We start from the raw sequence: 16,136 nt of genomic DNA, 5'->3' as shown, positions 1-16,136 counted from the left end.
GGATATCGTCAAGATAGACAAAAACAAAAATGTTCAGCATGTCTCTCAGAACATCATTAACTAATGCCTGAAAAACAGCTGGCGCATTGGCGAGACCGAACGGCAGAACCCGGTACTCAAAATGCCCTAACGGAGTGTTAAACGCCGTTTTCCACTCGTCCCCCTCTCTGATGCGCACGAGATGGTAAGCGCGAAGGTCCAATTTAAAGCACCTGGCTCCCTTTAGGCTGATGGGGAAGCGGATAACGATTCTTAACCGTTATGTCATTTTAAGATGTCCTTCTTCTTAACAAAAGAACCCCGCCCGGCCGGAGAAGAAGAAGGCACTATGGTACCGGCGTCAAGAGACACAGACAAATAATCCTCGAGAGCCTTACGTTAATAGTCTACCTCGAGGAGGCGTGGTCCCTGGAAGGAGATCAATACTACAATTACGACCGGTGAGGAGGAAGGGGAGTTGGCTCGGGACCGACTGAAGACCGTGCGCAGATCATGATATTCCTCCGGCACTCCTGTCAAATCGCCAGGTTCCTCCTGAGAAGTAGGGAGAGAAGAAACGGGAGGGATGGCAGACATTAAACACTTCACATGACAAGAAACGTTCCAGGATAGGATAGAATTACTAGACCAATTAATAGAAGGATTATGACATACTAGCCAGGGATGACCCAAAACAACAGGTGTAAACGGTGAACGGAAAATCAAAAAGAAATAGTCTCACTGTGGTTACCAGATACTGTGAGAGTTAAAGGTAGTGTCTCAAATTTGATACTGGGAAGATGACTACCATCTAAGGCAAACATGGGCGTAGGCTTGTCTAACGGTCTGAAAGGAATGTTATGTTTCCGAACCCATGCTTCGTCCATGAAACAACCCTCAGCCCCAGAGTCAATCAAGGCACTGCATGTAGCACCCGAACCGGTCCAGCGTAGATGGACCGACATAGTAGTACAAGATCTAGATGAAGGGACCTGAGTAGTAGCGCTCACCAGTAGCCCTCCGCTTACTGATGGGCTCTGGCCTCTTACTGGACATGAATTAACAAAATGTCCAGCAACTCCGCAATAGAGGCACAGGCGGTTGGTGATCCTCCGTTCCCTCTCCTTAGTCGAGATGCGAATCCCTCCCAGCTGCATGGGCTCAGTCTCAAAGCCAGCGGAGGGAGATGGTTGCGATGCGGAGCAGGGAAACACCGTTGATGCGAGCTCTCTTCCACGAGCCCGGTGACGAAGATCTACCCGTCGTTCTATGCGGATGGCGAGAGCAATCAAAGAGTCCACATCTGAAGGAACCTCCCGGGAGAGAATCTCATCCTTAACCACTGCGTGGAGTCCCTCCAGAAAACGAGCGAGCAGCGCCGGCTCGTTCCACTCACTAGAGGCAGCAAGAGTGCGAAACTCAATGGAATAATCCGTTATGGACCGTTCACCTTGGCATAAGGAAGCCAGGGCCCTAGAAGCCTCCCCACCAAAAACTGAACGGTCAAAAACCCGAATCATCTCCTCTTTAAAGTTCTGGAATTTGTTAGAGCAATCAGCCCTTGCCTCCCAGATAGCTGTGCCCCATTCTCGAGCCCGGCCAGTAAGGAGTGAAATGACGTAAGCAACTCGAGCTCTCTCTCTAGAGTATGTGTTGGGTTGGAGAGAGAACACAATCTCACACTGCGTGAGAAAGGAGCGGCACTCAGTGGGCTGCCCGGAGTAGCAAGGTGGGTTATTAACCCTAGGTTCTGGAGGCTCGGCAGGCCAGGAAGTAACAGGTGGCACGAGACGTAGACTCTGGAACTGTCCAGAGAGGTCGGAAACCTGAGCGGCCAGGTTCTCCACGGCATGGCGAGCAGCAGACAATTCCTGCTCGTGTCTGCCGAGCATGGCTCCTTGGATCTTGACGGCAGTGTAAACAGCGTCTGAAGTCGCTGGGTCCATTCCTTGGTCGGTTCCTTCTATCATGCAGGTGAAAGAGGACCCAAACGCGACTTAACAGAAACAGAGTTTATTAATGTTCAAAACGGAATAACTGAAATCCTCTAGATTTGTAGAGGGGAAAACAACTGGAGAAGCGGCCACAGACTGCAGGTCGCTTCGGGTAGGCCAGGCCGTAGTCGACTGAGACACCTGCTCACACGCAGCGTCTGATGAAGGCACAAAACACGACAGGACAGGGTGATACACAATCACGGCAAAAACACGACAGGACAGGGCGAAACGCAATCACAGCATGGTGAATACAAAACAAGGAACCGACGGCACAGGAACGGAACACAAAGGAATAAATAGGGACTCTAATCAGGGGAAAGGATCGGGAACAGGTGTGGGAAGACTAAATGATGATTAGGGGAATAGGAACAGCTGGGAGCAGGAACGGAACGATAGAGAGAAGAGAGAGCGAGAGAGTGAGAGAGGGAGGGGGAGAGAGAGGGCTAGAAGGAGGGAAAGAACCAAATAAGACCAGCAGAGGGAAACGAATAGAATGGGAAGCACAGGGACAAGACAAGATAATAAATGACAAACATGACACTTTCCTCCCCTTGTTCCCTCCCCTTATCCTCCCTCCTTCCTCTTCCTCCCTCATCCTCTCTCCTCCTTCCTCCTCCCTCCTCCTTCCCCTCCTTCCTCTTCCCCTCCTGCTCCTTCCCTCTCCTTCCTCCTCTCCTCCATCCTCCACACTCCACTCCCCCCTTCCTCCTCTTTCTTACTCCCCTCCTTCCTTCCTCCTCTTCTCCTCCTTCCTTCCTTCCTTCCTTCCTTCCTTCCTTCCTTCCTTCCTTCCTTCCTTCCTTCCTTCCTTCCTTCCTTCCTTCCTTCCTTCCTTCCTTCCTTCCTTCCTTCCTTCCTTCCTTCCTTCCTTCCTTCCTTCCTTCCTTCCTTCCTTCCTTCCTTCCTTCCTTCCTTCCTTCCTTCCTTCCTCTTCCCTCCTCCTTCCCCTCCTTCCTCTTCCCCTCCTGCTCCTTCCCTCTCCTTCCTCCTCTCCTCCATCCTCCACACTCCACTCCCCTCCTTCCTTCCTCCTCTTCTCCTCCTTCCTTCCTTCCTTCCTTCCTTCCTTCCTTCCTTCCTTCCTTCCTCTTCCCTCCTCTTTTTCCTCCTCTTCCCTCCCCTTTAATTCAGGGGTTTGTAATCTGTGGATTTGATTCAGGGGTTTGTCACTGAGGCCATGTCCGTGACTTCTAGACAATGACACTTTTTAAAGAAATGATTTGTTAGAGAAGCTCTCCTATTGTATCTCTTCAAGGTATAGCCAAGAATCCTGTAACTAAAGAGAGTAGCGCGTTCCATTTGCCAGCAATACTTTGACAATAAGGCGCCGAAGTCGAGTGTTTGTTGTGCACGCCAGTTACTAAAACAATGGAACTTGTTAACAATGTTTATGCCGTGTATAAAGCGGCCCATTTTTAAACGTACATCCTCTAGCAATGTGAAATATAATGTTAGAATAAGAATCGGAAGTGTTTTAGAAGAGAAAAAATCCTATAACTGAACCTAGCTGAAGTTTGTCTGGAGCGACATGCTGTTTCCCTGTTGAAGTGCCGGTGCACGTTACGCATGGCGCTCATTAGATTGCGAGTCATCGAGGAACATTTTGTTGGTTGATGGGAATAACCAACGTTATTAATTATCCCCAAGGGGGGGGGGGTGAATTACTTCATGAAATGTGTATGGTGTGTCTTAAAGAGGAAGTTACCCCACAAGTTCTTGAAGTGTGGGTTTTATGTAAAACTGTTGTTTAGGATGTGTGTACATGGAAAATTATGCATTTACGGCTTAAAACGTGTTTTGGGGATATCATGAAGGAACATTCGGCAGGGTAGTCTAGTGGTTAGAGTGTAGAGGCGGCAGGTAGCCTAGTAGTTAGAGTGTAGAGGCGGCAGGTAGCCTAGTGGTTAGAGTGTAGAGGCGGCAGGTAGCCTAGTGGTTAGAGTGTAGAGGCGGCAGGTAGCCTAGTGTTTAGAGTGTAGAGGCGGCAGGGTAGCCTAGTGGTTAGAGTGTAGAGGCGGCAGGTAGCCTAGTGGTTAGAGTGTAGAGGCGGCAGGGTAGCCTAGTGGTTAGAGTGTAGAGGCGGCAGGTAGCCTAGTGGTTAGAGTGTAGAGGTGGCAGGGTAGCCTAGTGGTTAGAGTGTAGGGGAGCAGGTAGCCTAGTGGTTAGAGTGTAGAGGGGCAGGTAGCCAGGTAGGTAGCCTAGTGGTTAGACTGTAGAGGCTGCAGGTAGCCTAGTGGTTAGAGGGTTAGAGGTAGGGCAGGGGTAGTCTAGTGGTTAGAGTGTAGAGGGAGCAGGTAGCCTAGTGGTTAGAGTGTAGGGGAGGCAGGGTAGCCTAGTGGTTAGAGTGTAGGGGAGGCAGGTAGCCTAGTGGTTAGAGCATTGGACTAGTAACCGAAAGGTTGCAAGTTCAAATCCCCGAGCTGACAAGGTACAAAATCTGTCGTTCTGCCTTAGAACAGGCAGTTAACCCACTGTTCCTAGGCTGTCATTGAAAATAAGAATTGATTTGATTCAGTGGTTGTAGGCCAAAATATATGGATTTGATTCAGTGGTTGTAGGCCAAAATATATGGATTTGATTCAGTGGTTGTAGGCCAAAATATATGGATTTGATTCAGTGGTTGTAGGCAAAATATATGGATTTGATTCAGTGGTTGTAGGCCAAAATATATGGATTTGATTCAGTGGTTGTAGGCCAAAATATATGGATTTGATTCAGTGGTTGTAGGCCAAAATATATGGATTTGATTCATTGGTGTTAGTTAATACTGTAGGTACTTCCCTATATAATTATTTGGTGCAGTTCAGTTATGTGGATATCTTCCATTTATGAGTTATGAGTTATATTATTTTCCTGAGACAAACAGTTACCAGATGTGTATTGAGTGGGTGTTGGACAGCAGAAATCACACTCCCACAGAAAGAGTTCACAGCTGTGTATAATTTCCAACATTGTCCGTTTTTCACAAACTCTATTTGTTGTTATAGCCGCAGCAGTACTCTGTCTCAACTCTCCAGCCTCTCATTCCTTCTCAGAACGTTATCACAGAGGCCTCCCTCTCTCTCTCTCTCTCTCTCTCTCTCTCTCTCTCTCTCTCTCTCTCTCTCTCTCTCTCTCTCTCTCTCTCTCTCTCTCTCTCTCTCTCTCTCTCTCCTCCCTCCCTCTCTCTCTCTCTCTCTCTCCCTCCCTCCCCTCTCTCTCTCTCTCTCTCTCTCTCTCTCTCTCTCTCTCTCCCTCTCTCTCTCTCTCTCTCTCTCTCTCTCTCTCTCTCTCTCTCTCTCTCTCTCTCTCTCTCTCTCTCTCTCTCTCTCTCTCTCTCTCTCTCTCTCTCTCTCTCCCTCCCTCCCTCCCTCTCTCTCCCTCCCTCCCTCTCTCTCTCTCCCTCCCTCCCTCCCTCCCTCCCTCCCTCTCTCTCCCTCCCTCCCTCCCCCTTTTCATTATTTTTTCTCCTCCTTCGTTCCCTGAGCTCTGCAGTCTCATGTCTCCCTTCTGATTACATTGGGTGGTACGTGCGCCCATCTCTCACCCCCGTAAACAAGCAGAGTAAGAGACATCCAAAGACAGGCCTGACATTCACCCGCTTGCCCACCGCGGTCAATTCCCCCCGCAGGGTACAGATGACTTTCAATGATCCGTAGGCCACACACACACACACACACACACACACACACACACACACACACACACACACACACACACACACACACACACACACACACACACACACACACACACACACACACACACACACACACACACACACACACACAGTACACACACACACACACAGTGCACACACACTGACAGGCAGGCACGCAAAACAAAACCACCCATGTCTTTAAAAATCCAGCCAAAAACGTAATTAGTACCCAAATGTGATGCTTGGCTGGTGTTTATCTAGGTAGTTACACAAGATAACGTTTCTCTCACTGCTACAAACATGTACAGCTCAGACCATCTCATCTTGACTGGAGTCTCCACTCAGACCATCTCATCTTGACTGGAGTCTTACACTTAATGCAAAGAATGTATCCTCTGGCTAGAGCCCCTCCCTTAACGCAAGCAACCTCTCAATGAGACAGAGAGAGAAAATCATGTTTACACTCGTTTTCCATCTTGAAAGCGTAGCGAGTAACCGATCCCCCAACCCCACCCCGACAGAGGAGAAATTAAAGGTATTGCTTTAATGCTTTGTTCTCCTGTATCAACTCTTGAGTCAACAGAGATTAATTCCCCTCCTCTCCTCTAGAATGCATCTGGATTTCAGATCTGTGGAGGAGAGGTTAGAGATGGAGCCTGACCCCCCCCTCCACGCATCCCAGAATCCTATGCCTTTTGAACGCACCCCCTCTCGGGTCCCAGCGAGACGGGAGCCCCAAAGACATAGAAATGTCAAGACTGGGCCTGCCTGGCAATCACTGCTGGTGTACGCACTGAACCAAGAGAGAGAAAGTCTCTGTGTGTGTGTGTGTGTGTGTGTGTGTGTGTGTGTGTGTGTGTGTGTGTGTGTGTGTGTGTGTGTGTGTGTGTGTGTGTGTGTGTGTGTGTGTGTGTGTGTGTGTGTGTGTGTGTGTGTGTGTGTGTGTGTGTGTGTCGAACTGTTCCAACAGAAAGCTGCTATCTGTATCGGCCCACACACTCCTGGTGTGTTCCAAGCCATCTTCTATGGGGACTGTGGGGGAGAAGACCTTGTCTGTTAAACACAGCTGATCTCCTAGAGAGAAGACCTTGTCTGTTAATTAAACAGCTGATCTCCTAGAGAGAAGACCTTGTCTGTTAATTAAACAGCTGATCTCCTAGAGAGAAGACCTTGTCTGTTAATTAAACAGCTGATCTCCTAGAGAGAAGACCTTGTCTGTTAATTAAACAGCTGATCTCCTAGAGAGAAGACCTTGTCTGTTAAACAGCTGATCTCCTAGAGAGAAGACCTTGTCTGTTAAACACTGCTGATCTCCTAGAGAGAAGACCTTGTCTGTTAAACACTGCTGATCTCCTAGAGAGAAGACCTTGTCTGTTAATTAAACAGCTGATCTCCTAGAGAGAAGACCTTGTCTGTTAAACAGCTGATCTCCTAGAGAGAAGACCTTGTCTGTTAAACACTGCTGATCTCCTAGAGAGAAGACCTTGTCTGTTAAACACTGCTGATCTCCTAGAGAGAAGACATTGTCTGTTAAACACTGCTGATCTCCTAGAGAGAAGACCTTGTCTGTTAATTAAACAGCTGATCTCCTAGAGAGAAGACCTTGTCTGTTAAACACTGCTGATCTCCTAGAGAGAAGACCTTGTCTGTTAATTAAACAGCTGATCTCCTAGAGAGAAGACCTTGTCTGTTAATTAAACAGCTGATCTCCTAGAGAGAAGACCTTGTCTGTTAAACAGCTGATCTCCTAGAGAGAAGACCTTGTCTGTTAAACACTGCTGATCTCCTAGAGAGAAGACCTTGTCTGTTAAACACTGCTGATCTCCTAGAGAGAAGACCTTGTCTGTTAATTAAACAGCTGATCTCCTAGAGAGAAGACCTTGTCTGTTAAACAGCTGATCTCCTAGAGAGAAGACCTTGTCTGTTAAACACTGCTGATCTCCTAGAGAGAAGACCTTGTCTGTTAAACACTGCTGATCTCCTAGAGAGAAGACCTTGTCTGTTAATTAAACAGCTGATCTCCTAGAGAGAAGACCTTGTCTGTTAAACAGCTGATCTCCTAGAGAGAAGACCTTGTCTGTTAAACACAGCTGATCTCCTAGAGAGAAGACATTGTATGTTAATTAAACAGCTGATCTCCTAGAGAGAAGACCTTGTCTGTTAATTAAACAGCTGATCTCCTAGAGAGAAGACCTTGTCTGTTAAACACTGCTGATCTCCTAGAGAGAAGACCTTGTCTGTTAAACAGCTGATCTCCTAGAGAGAAGACCTTGTCTGTTAATTAAACAGCTGATCTCCTAGAGAGAAGACCTTGTCTGTTAATTAAACAGCTGATCTCCTAGAGAGAAGACCTTGTCTGTTAATTAAACAGCTGATCTCCTAGAGAGAAGACCTTGTCTGTTAATTAAACAGCTGATCTCCTAGAGAGAAGACCTTGTCTGTTAAACAGCTGATCTCCTAGAGAGAAGACCTTGTCTGTTAAACACTGCTGATCTCCCAGAGAGAAGACCTTGTCTGTTAAACACAGCTAATCTCCTAGAGAGAAGACCTTGTCTGTTAATTAAACAGCTGATCTCCTAGAGAGAAGACCTTGTCTGTTAAACAGCTGATCTCCTAGAGAGAAGACCTTGTCTGTTAAACAGCTGATCTCCTAGAGAGAAGACCTTGTCTGTTAAACAGCTGATCTCCTAGAGAGAAGCTCTAGAGAGACAACAGCTGGATAATAAAAGAGAGGGGGAGAGAGAGGATATGTCAACATTCTGTTTTCATCTTTATTCCAATCTTTTCATATACTTTTTATCTCCATCTTTCCAGGTTAGCTGTGTCAGGTTACGAAAGCAACAGGTTGTGTGTGTGAGAGTGCGTTTGTGAGCATTTGTGTGTGTGTTTATGCTGTGAATTATTCTTCATTATAACATCAAGCAAATCTTCAGAGTGGCACACCGGTCTAAGGCACTGCATTGCAAAGCTGTAGTTGTCACTACAGCCACCCTGGTTAGAATCCAGGCTGTATCACAACCGGCTGTGATTGGGAGTCCCATAGGGTGGCGCACAATTGGCCCAGTATCATCCGGGTTTGGCCGGTGTAGGCTGTCATTGTAAATAAGAATTTGTTCTTAACTGACTCGCCAAGTTAAATTTAACAGGGTTAACACCTCTAACAGGGTTATCACCTCTAACAGGGTTAACAGGTTAACACCTCTAACAGGGTTAACACCTCTAACAGGGTTAACAGGTTAACACCTCTAACAGGTTAACACCTCTAACAGGTTAACACCTCTAACAGAGTTAACAGGTTAACACCTCTAACAGGGTTAACACCTCTAACAGGGTTAACACCTCTAACAGGGTTAACAGGTTAACACCTCTAACAGGGTTAACACCTCTAACAGGTTAACACCTCTAACAGGGTTAACACCTCTAACAGGGTTAACACCTCTAACAGGGTTAACACCTCTAACAGGGTTAACACCTCTAACAGGGTTAACAGGTTAACACCTCTAACAGGGTTAACAGGGTTAACACCTCTAACAGGGTTAACACCTCTAACAGGGTTAACACCTCTAACAGGGTTAACACCTCTAACAGGGTTAACAGGTTAACACCTCTAACAGGGTTAACACCTCTAACAGGGTTAACACCTCTAACAGGGTTAACACCTCTAACAGGGTTAACAGGTTAACACCTCTAACAGGGTTAACACCTCTAACAGGGTTAACAGGTTAACACCTCTAACAGGGTTAACACCTCTAACAGGGTTAACACCTCTAACAGGGTTAACACCTCTAACAGGGTTAACAGGTTAACACCTCTAACAGGGTTAACAGGTTAACACCTCTAACAGGGTTAACACCTCTAACAGGGTTAACACCTCTAACAGATTTAACAGGTTAACATCTCTAACAGGGTTAACACCTCTAACAGGGTTAACACCTCTAACAGGGTTAACAGGTTAACACCTCTAACAGGGTTAACACCTCTAACAGGGTTAACACCTCTAACAGATTTAACAGGTTAACATCTCTAGCAGGGTTAACACCTCTAACAGGGTTAACAGGTTAACACCTCTAACAGGGTTAACACCTCTAACAGGGTTAACTGTTATGCAGGTGAATGAGGACCCAAAAGCGACTTAACAGAAACAGAGTTTATTCCAGTCTTTAACAAAAACGATAATCCTGGATACTATCACAGGTAAAGTCCAAACAGGAAAACTGAAACCCTCTAGTCAGTAGAGGGGAACAACAGGAGATGCGACCACAGACTGCAGGTCGCTTCGGGAAGGCGCAGGCCGTAGCTGATATAGACACCTGCTCACACGCAGCATCTGAAGAAGGCAAAAACACGACGGAGCAAGAACACAGCACAGCAAACATCAAACAAGGATCCGACAAGGACAGACGCAGAAACAGAGGGAGAAATAGGGACTCTAATCAGAGGGCAAAATAGGGGACAGGTGTGAAAGAGTAAACGAGGTAGTTAGGACGAATGAGGAACAGCTGGGAGCAGGAACGGAACGATAGAGAGAGAGAGGGATAGAGAGAGAGAGGGATAGAGAGAGGGGGAAAGAAACCTAATAAGACCAGCAGGGGGAAACGAATAGAAGAGAAAGCACAAGGACAAGACATGACAATATATGACAAAACATGACATTAACAGGTTAACACCTCTAACAGGGTTAACACCTCTAACAGGGTTAACACCTCTAACAGGGTTAACACCTCTAACAGATTTAACAGGTTAACACCTCTAACAGGGTTAACAGGTTAACACCTCTAACAGGGTTAACAGGTTAACACCTCTAACAGGGTTAACACCTCTAACAGGGTTAACACCTCTAACAGGGTTAACAGGTTAACACCTCTAACAGGGTTAACAGGTTAACACCTCTAACAGGGTTAACAGGTTAACACCTCTAACAGGGTTAACACCTCTAACAGGGTTAACAGGTTAACACCTCTAACAGGGTTAACACCTCTAACAGGGTTAACACCTCTAACAGGGTTAACAGGTTAACACCTCTAACAGGGTTAACACCTCTAACAGGGTTAACACCTCTAACAGGGTTAACACCTCTAACAGGGTTAACAGGTTAACACCTCTAACAGGGTTAACACCTCTAACAGGGTTAACACCTCTAACAGGGTTAACACCTCTAACAGATTTAACAGGTTAACATCTCTAACAGGGTTAACACCTCTAACAGGGTTAACACCTCTAACAGGGTTAACAGGTTAACACCTCTAACAGGGTTAACACCTCTAACAGGGTTAACACCTCTAACAGGGTTAACACCTCTAACAGATTTAACAGGTTAACACCTCTAACAGGGTTAACAGGTTAACACCTCTAACAGGGTTAACACCTCTAACAGGGTTAACTGTTATGCAGGTGAATGAGGACCCAAAAGCGACTTAACAGAAACAGAGTTTATTCCAGTCTTTAACAAAAACGATAATCCTGGATACTATCACAGGTAAAGTCCAAACAGGAAAACTGAAACCCTCTAGTCAGTAGAGGGGAACAACAGGAGATGCGACCACAGACTGCAGGTCGCTTCGGGAAGGCGCAGGCCGTAGCTGATATAGACACCTGCTCACACGCAGCATCTGAAGAAGGCAAAAACACGACGGAGCAAGAACACAGCACAGCAAACATCAAACAAGGATCCGACAAGGACAGACGCAGAAACAGAGGGAGAAATAGGGACTCTAATCAGAGGGCAAAATAGGGGACAGGTGTGAAAGAGTAAACGAGGTAGTTAGGACGAATGAGGAACAGCTGGGAGCAGGAACGGAACGATAGAGAGAGAGAGGGATAGAGAGAGAGAGGGATAGAGAGAGGGGGAAAGAAACCTAATAAGACCAGCAGGGGGAAACGAATAGAAGAGAAAGCACAAGGACAAGACATGACAATATATGACAAAACATGACATTAACAGGTTAACACCTCTAACAGGGTTAACACCTCTAACAGGTTTAACACCTCTAACAGGGTTATCACCTCTAACAGGGTTAACAGGTTAACACCTCTAACAGGGTTAACAGGTTTAACACCTCTAACAGGGTTAACACCTCTAACAGGGTTAACACCTCTAACAGGGTTAACAGGTTAACACCTCTAACAGGGTTAACACCTCTAACAGGGTTAACAGGTTAACACCTCTAACAGGTTATCACCTCTAACAGGGTTAACACCTCTAACAGGGTTAACACCTCTAACAGGGTTAACAGGTTAACACCTCTAACAGGGTTAACACCTCTAACAGGGTTAACAGGTTAACACCTCTAACAGGGTTAACAGGTTAACACCTCTAACAGGGTTAACACCTCTAACAGGGTTAACACCTCTAACAGGGTTAACACCTCTAACAGGGTTAACACCTCTAACAGGGTTAACAGGTTAACACCTCTAACAGGTTAACACCTCTAACAGGTTAACACCTCTAACAGATTTAACAGGTTAACACCTCTAACAGGGTTAACAGGTTAACACCTCTAACAGGGTTAACAGGTTAACACCTCTAACAGGGTTAACACCTCTAACAGGGTTAACACCTCTAACAGGGTTAACAGGTTAACACCTCTAACAGGTTAACAGGTTAACACCTCTAACAGGGTTCACACCTCTAACAGGGTTAACACCTCTAACAGGGTTAACAGGTTAACTCCTCTAACAGGGTTAACAGGTTAACACCTCTAACAGGGTTAACACCTCTAACAGGGTTAACACCTCTAACAGGGTTAACAGGTTAACACCTCTAACAGGTTAACACCTCTAACAGGGTTAACACCTCTAACAGGTTATCACCTCTAACAGGGTTAACACCTCTAACAGGGTTAACACCTCTAACAGGGTTAACAGGTTAACACCTCTAACAGGTTAACACCTCTAACAGGGTTAACACCTCTAACAGGTTATCACCTCTAACAGGGTTAACACCTCTAACAGGGTTAACACCTCTAACAGGGTTAACAGGTTAACACCTCTAACAGGGTTAACACCTCTAACAGGGTTAACACCTCTAACAGGGTTAACACCTCTAACAGGTTAACACCTCTAACAGGTTAACATCTCTAACAGGGTTAACAGGTTAACACCTCTAACAGGTTAACAGGTTAACACCTCTAACAGGGTTAACAGGTTAACACCTCTAACAGGTTAACACCTCTAACAGGTTAACACCTCTAACAGGGTTAACACCTCTAACAGGGTTAACAGGTTAACACCTCTAACAGGGTTAACAGGTTAACACCTCTAACAGGGTTAACAGGTTAACACCTCTAACAGGGTTAACAGGTTAACACCTCTAACAGGGTTAACAGGTTAACATCTCTAACAGGGTTAACACCTCTAACAGGGTTAACATCTCTAACAGGGTTAACAGGTTAACACCTCTAACAGGTTAACACCTCTAACAGGTTAACATCTCTAACAGGGTTAACACCTCTAACAGGGTTAACAGGTTAACACCTCTAACAGGGTTAACACCTCTAACAGGGTTAACAGGTTAACACCTCTAACAGGGTTAACAGGTTAACACCTCTAACAGGTTAACATCTCTAACAGGGTTAACACCTCTAACAGGGTTATCACCTCTAACAGGGTTAACAGGTTAACACCTCTAACAGGTTAACACCTCTAACAGGTTATCACCTCTAACAGGGTTAACACCTCTAACAGGTTAACACCTCTAACAGGGTTAACAGGTTAACACCTCTAACAGGTTAACACCTCTAACAGGTTAACATCTCTAACAGGTTAACACCTCTAACAGGGTTAACACCTATAACAGGTTAACACCTCTTACATCCTGTTGGACTCCAGGGCCAGAGACTCATTATTCTCTCTTAGCGCTTCCCTTCAGTCTGCTTTGGTTTCCTCTTGGTTGCACTTGTTTCCCCAGAACAGAGTTGTTGTTGAAACGGATCCAATTGATTGTTAGTAGAATTTTAGAGTATGTGCTCTCAACCTGAAGTCGCAAGCTGACAAGGTGAATTGCTTCATATGATGATCCTGCTTATGGTGACCAGTTTTTGGAGTCTAAGAAAACACATGCACGCACGACACACACACACACACACACACACACACACACACACACACACACACACACACACACACACACACACACACACACACACACACACACACACACACACACACACACACACACACACACACACACACAAGTAGGCACACACACACAAGTAGGCAGTCACCCTAACCCTAACCCTAAACCCAACCCTAACCCTAAACCCAACCCCAACCCTAAACACAACCCCAACCCTAAACACAACCCTAATCCCAACCCCAACCCTAAATCCAACCCAACCCTAAAACACAACCCCAACCCTAAACACAACCCTATCCCCAACCCTAAACACAACCCTAAACCCAACCCAAACTCAACCCCAATCCCAACCCTAAACCCAACCCTAAACACTACCCTAAACCCAACCCCAACCCTAAACCCAACCCCAACCCTAAACACAACCCTAAACCCAACCCAACCCCAATCCCAACCCTGAACCCAACCCCAATCCTAAACACAACCCCAACCCAAAACACAACCCTATCCCCAACCCTAAACACAACCCTAAACCCAACCCAAACTCAACCCCAATCCCAACCCTAAACCCAACCATAAACACTACCCTAAACCCAACCCCAACCCCAACCCTAAACCCAACCCCAACCCTAAACACAACCCTAAACCCAACTCAACCCCAATCCCAACCCTAAACCCAACCCTAAACACTACCCTAAACCCAACCCCAACCCTGAACCCAACCCCAACCCTAAACACAACCCTAAACCCAACCCAAACCCAACCCAAACCCCAACCCCAATCCCAACCCTAAACCCAACCCTGAACACTACCCTAAACCCAACCCTAAACCCAACCCTAAACCCAATAAACCCAATCCCCCTAACCCCAACCCTAAACCCAACCCTAAACCCAACCCTAAACACAACCCTAAACCCGACCCAACCCTAAACACAACCCTAATCCCAACCCAACCTAAACCCCCAACCCTAAACCCAACCCTAAACACAACCCTAAACCCAACCCAACCCTAAACAAAACCCTAATCCCAACCCTAAACACAACCCTAAACCCAACCCCAATCCAAACCCTAAACCCAACCCTAAACACAACCCCAACCCTAAACACAACCCTATCCCCAACCCTAAACCCAACCCAAAACCCAACCCCAATCCCAACCCTAAACCCAACCCTAAACACTACCCTAAACCCAACCCAAACCCAACCCTAAAAACCCAACCCTAAACCCAACCCCAACCCTAAAGCCAACCCCAACCCTAAACACAACTCTGAACCCAATCCCAACCCCAATCCCAACCCTGAACCCAACCCCAATCCTAAACACAACCCCAACCCTAAACACAACCCTGAACCCAACCCCAACCCTAAACCCAACCCCAACCCAAAACACAACCCTATCCCCAACCCTAAACACAACCCTAAACACAACCCAACCCTAAACACAACCCTAATCCCAACCCCAACCCTAAACCCAACCCCAACCCTAAACACAACCCTAAACCCAACCCAACCCCAACCCTAAACCCAACCCCAACCCTAAACACAACCCCAACCCCAACCCTAAACACAACCCTATCCCCAACCCTAAACACAACCTTAAACCCAACCCCAACCCTAAACACAACCCTAAACCCAACCCAACCCTAAACACAACCCTAATCCCAACCCCAACCCTAAACCCAACCCCAACCCTAAACACAACCCGAAACCCAACCCAACCCCAATCCCAACCCTAAACCCAACCCCAACCCTAAACACAACCCCAACCCTAAACACAACCCTATCCCCAACCCTAAACACAACCCTAAACCCAACCCAAACCCAACCCAAAACCCAACCCCAACCCTAAACACAACCCTAAACCCAACCCAACCCTAAACACAACCCTAATCCCAACCTAACCCCAAACCTAACCCCAACCCTAAACCCAACCCCAACCCTAAACCCAACCACAACCCTAAACCCAACCCTAAACCCAACCCTAAACCCAACCTAACCCCAAACCTAACCCCAACCCCAACCCTAAACCCAACCCTAACCCCCAACCCTAAACCCAACCTAACCCCAACCCTAACCCTAAACCCAACCCCAAACCTAACCCCAACCCAAACCCCAACCCAACCCTAACCCCAACCCCCAACCCCAACCCTGCTGCTGGAGGGGGCGTGGATGAATGAGGTGTCATTGTGTCTACTGGGAATCGTGTTGAGTATAAGATGACGGCACTCAAATAAGGGAAACTGTGATCATGTTAAGAGTTTGGAGCGAGGAGATCTGAGGAGAAGTCATGTCGACAAAGAGAGAGTTGTCTGTCGCTCCGTTGGGGATTGGGAGAGACGTTCTCGACGGGCAGCGCTAGGGAACGGTCCTCAGACAAACATACACAGACCTTCGCAGACAAACACGCACACAGTGTCGTACACAACACAAGCATGTGCGCACATACACA

The 16,136-nt window shown here is 46.7% G+C and overlaps 1 protein-coding gene across 2 annotated transcripts in view; it reads left to right on the top strand.

The window, feature by feature from the left end:
• The window catches only part of adam19a (ADAM metallopeptidase domain 19a), a 250,054-nt gene that overhangs the window by 37,437 nt on the left and 196,481 nt on the right, over positions 1 to 16,136 (top strand). The gene's annotated exons all lie outside the window — the stretch shown is intronic.

This window comes from Oncorhynchus gorbuscha, linkage group LG25 (assembly GCF_021184085.1).
Source record: "Oncorhynchus gorbuscha isolate QuinsamMale2020 ecotype Even-year linkage group LG25, OgorEven_v1.0, whole genome shotgun sequence".
NCBI classification, from domain to species: Eukaryota; Metazoa; Chordata; class Actinopteri; order Salmoniformes; family Salmonidae; genus Oncorhynchus; species Oncorhynchus gorbuscha.
This window is presented reverse-complemented; position numbering and strand designations above follow the sequence as displayed.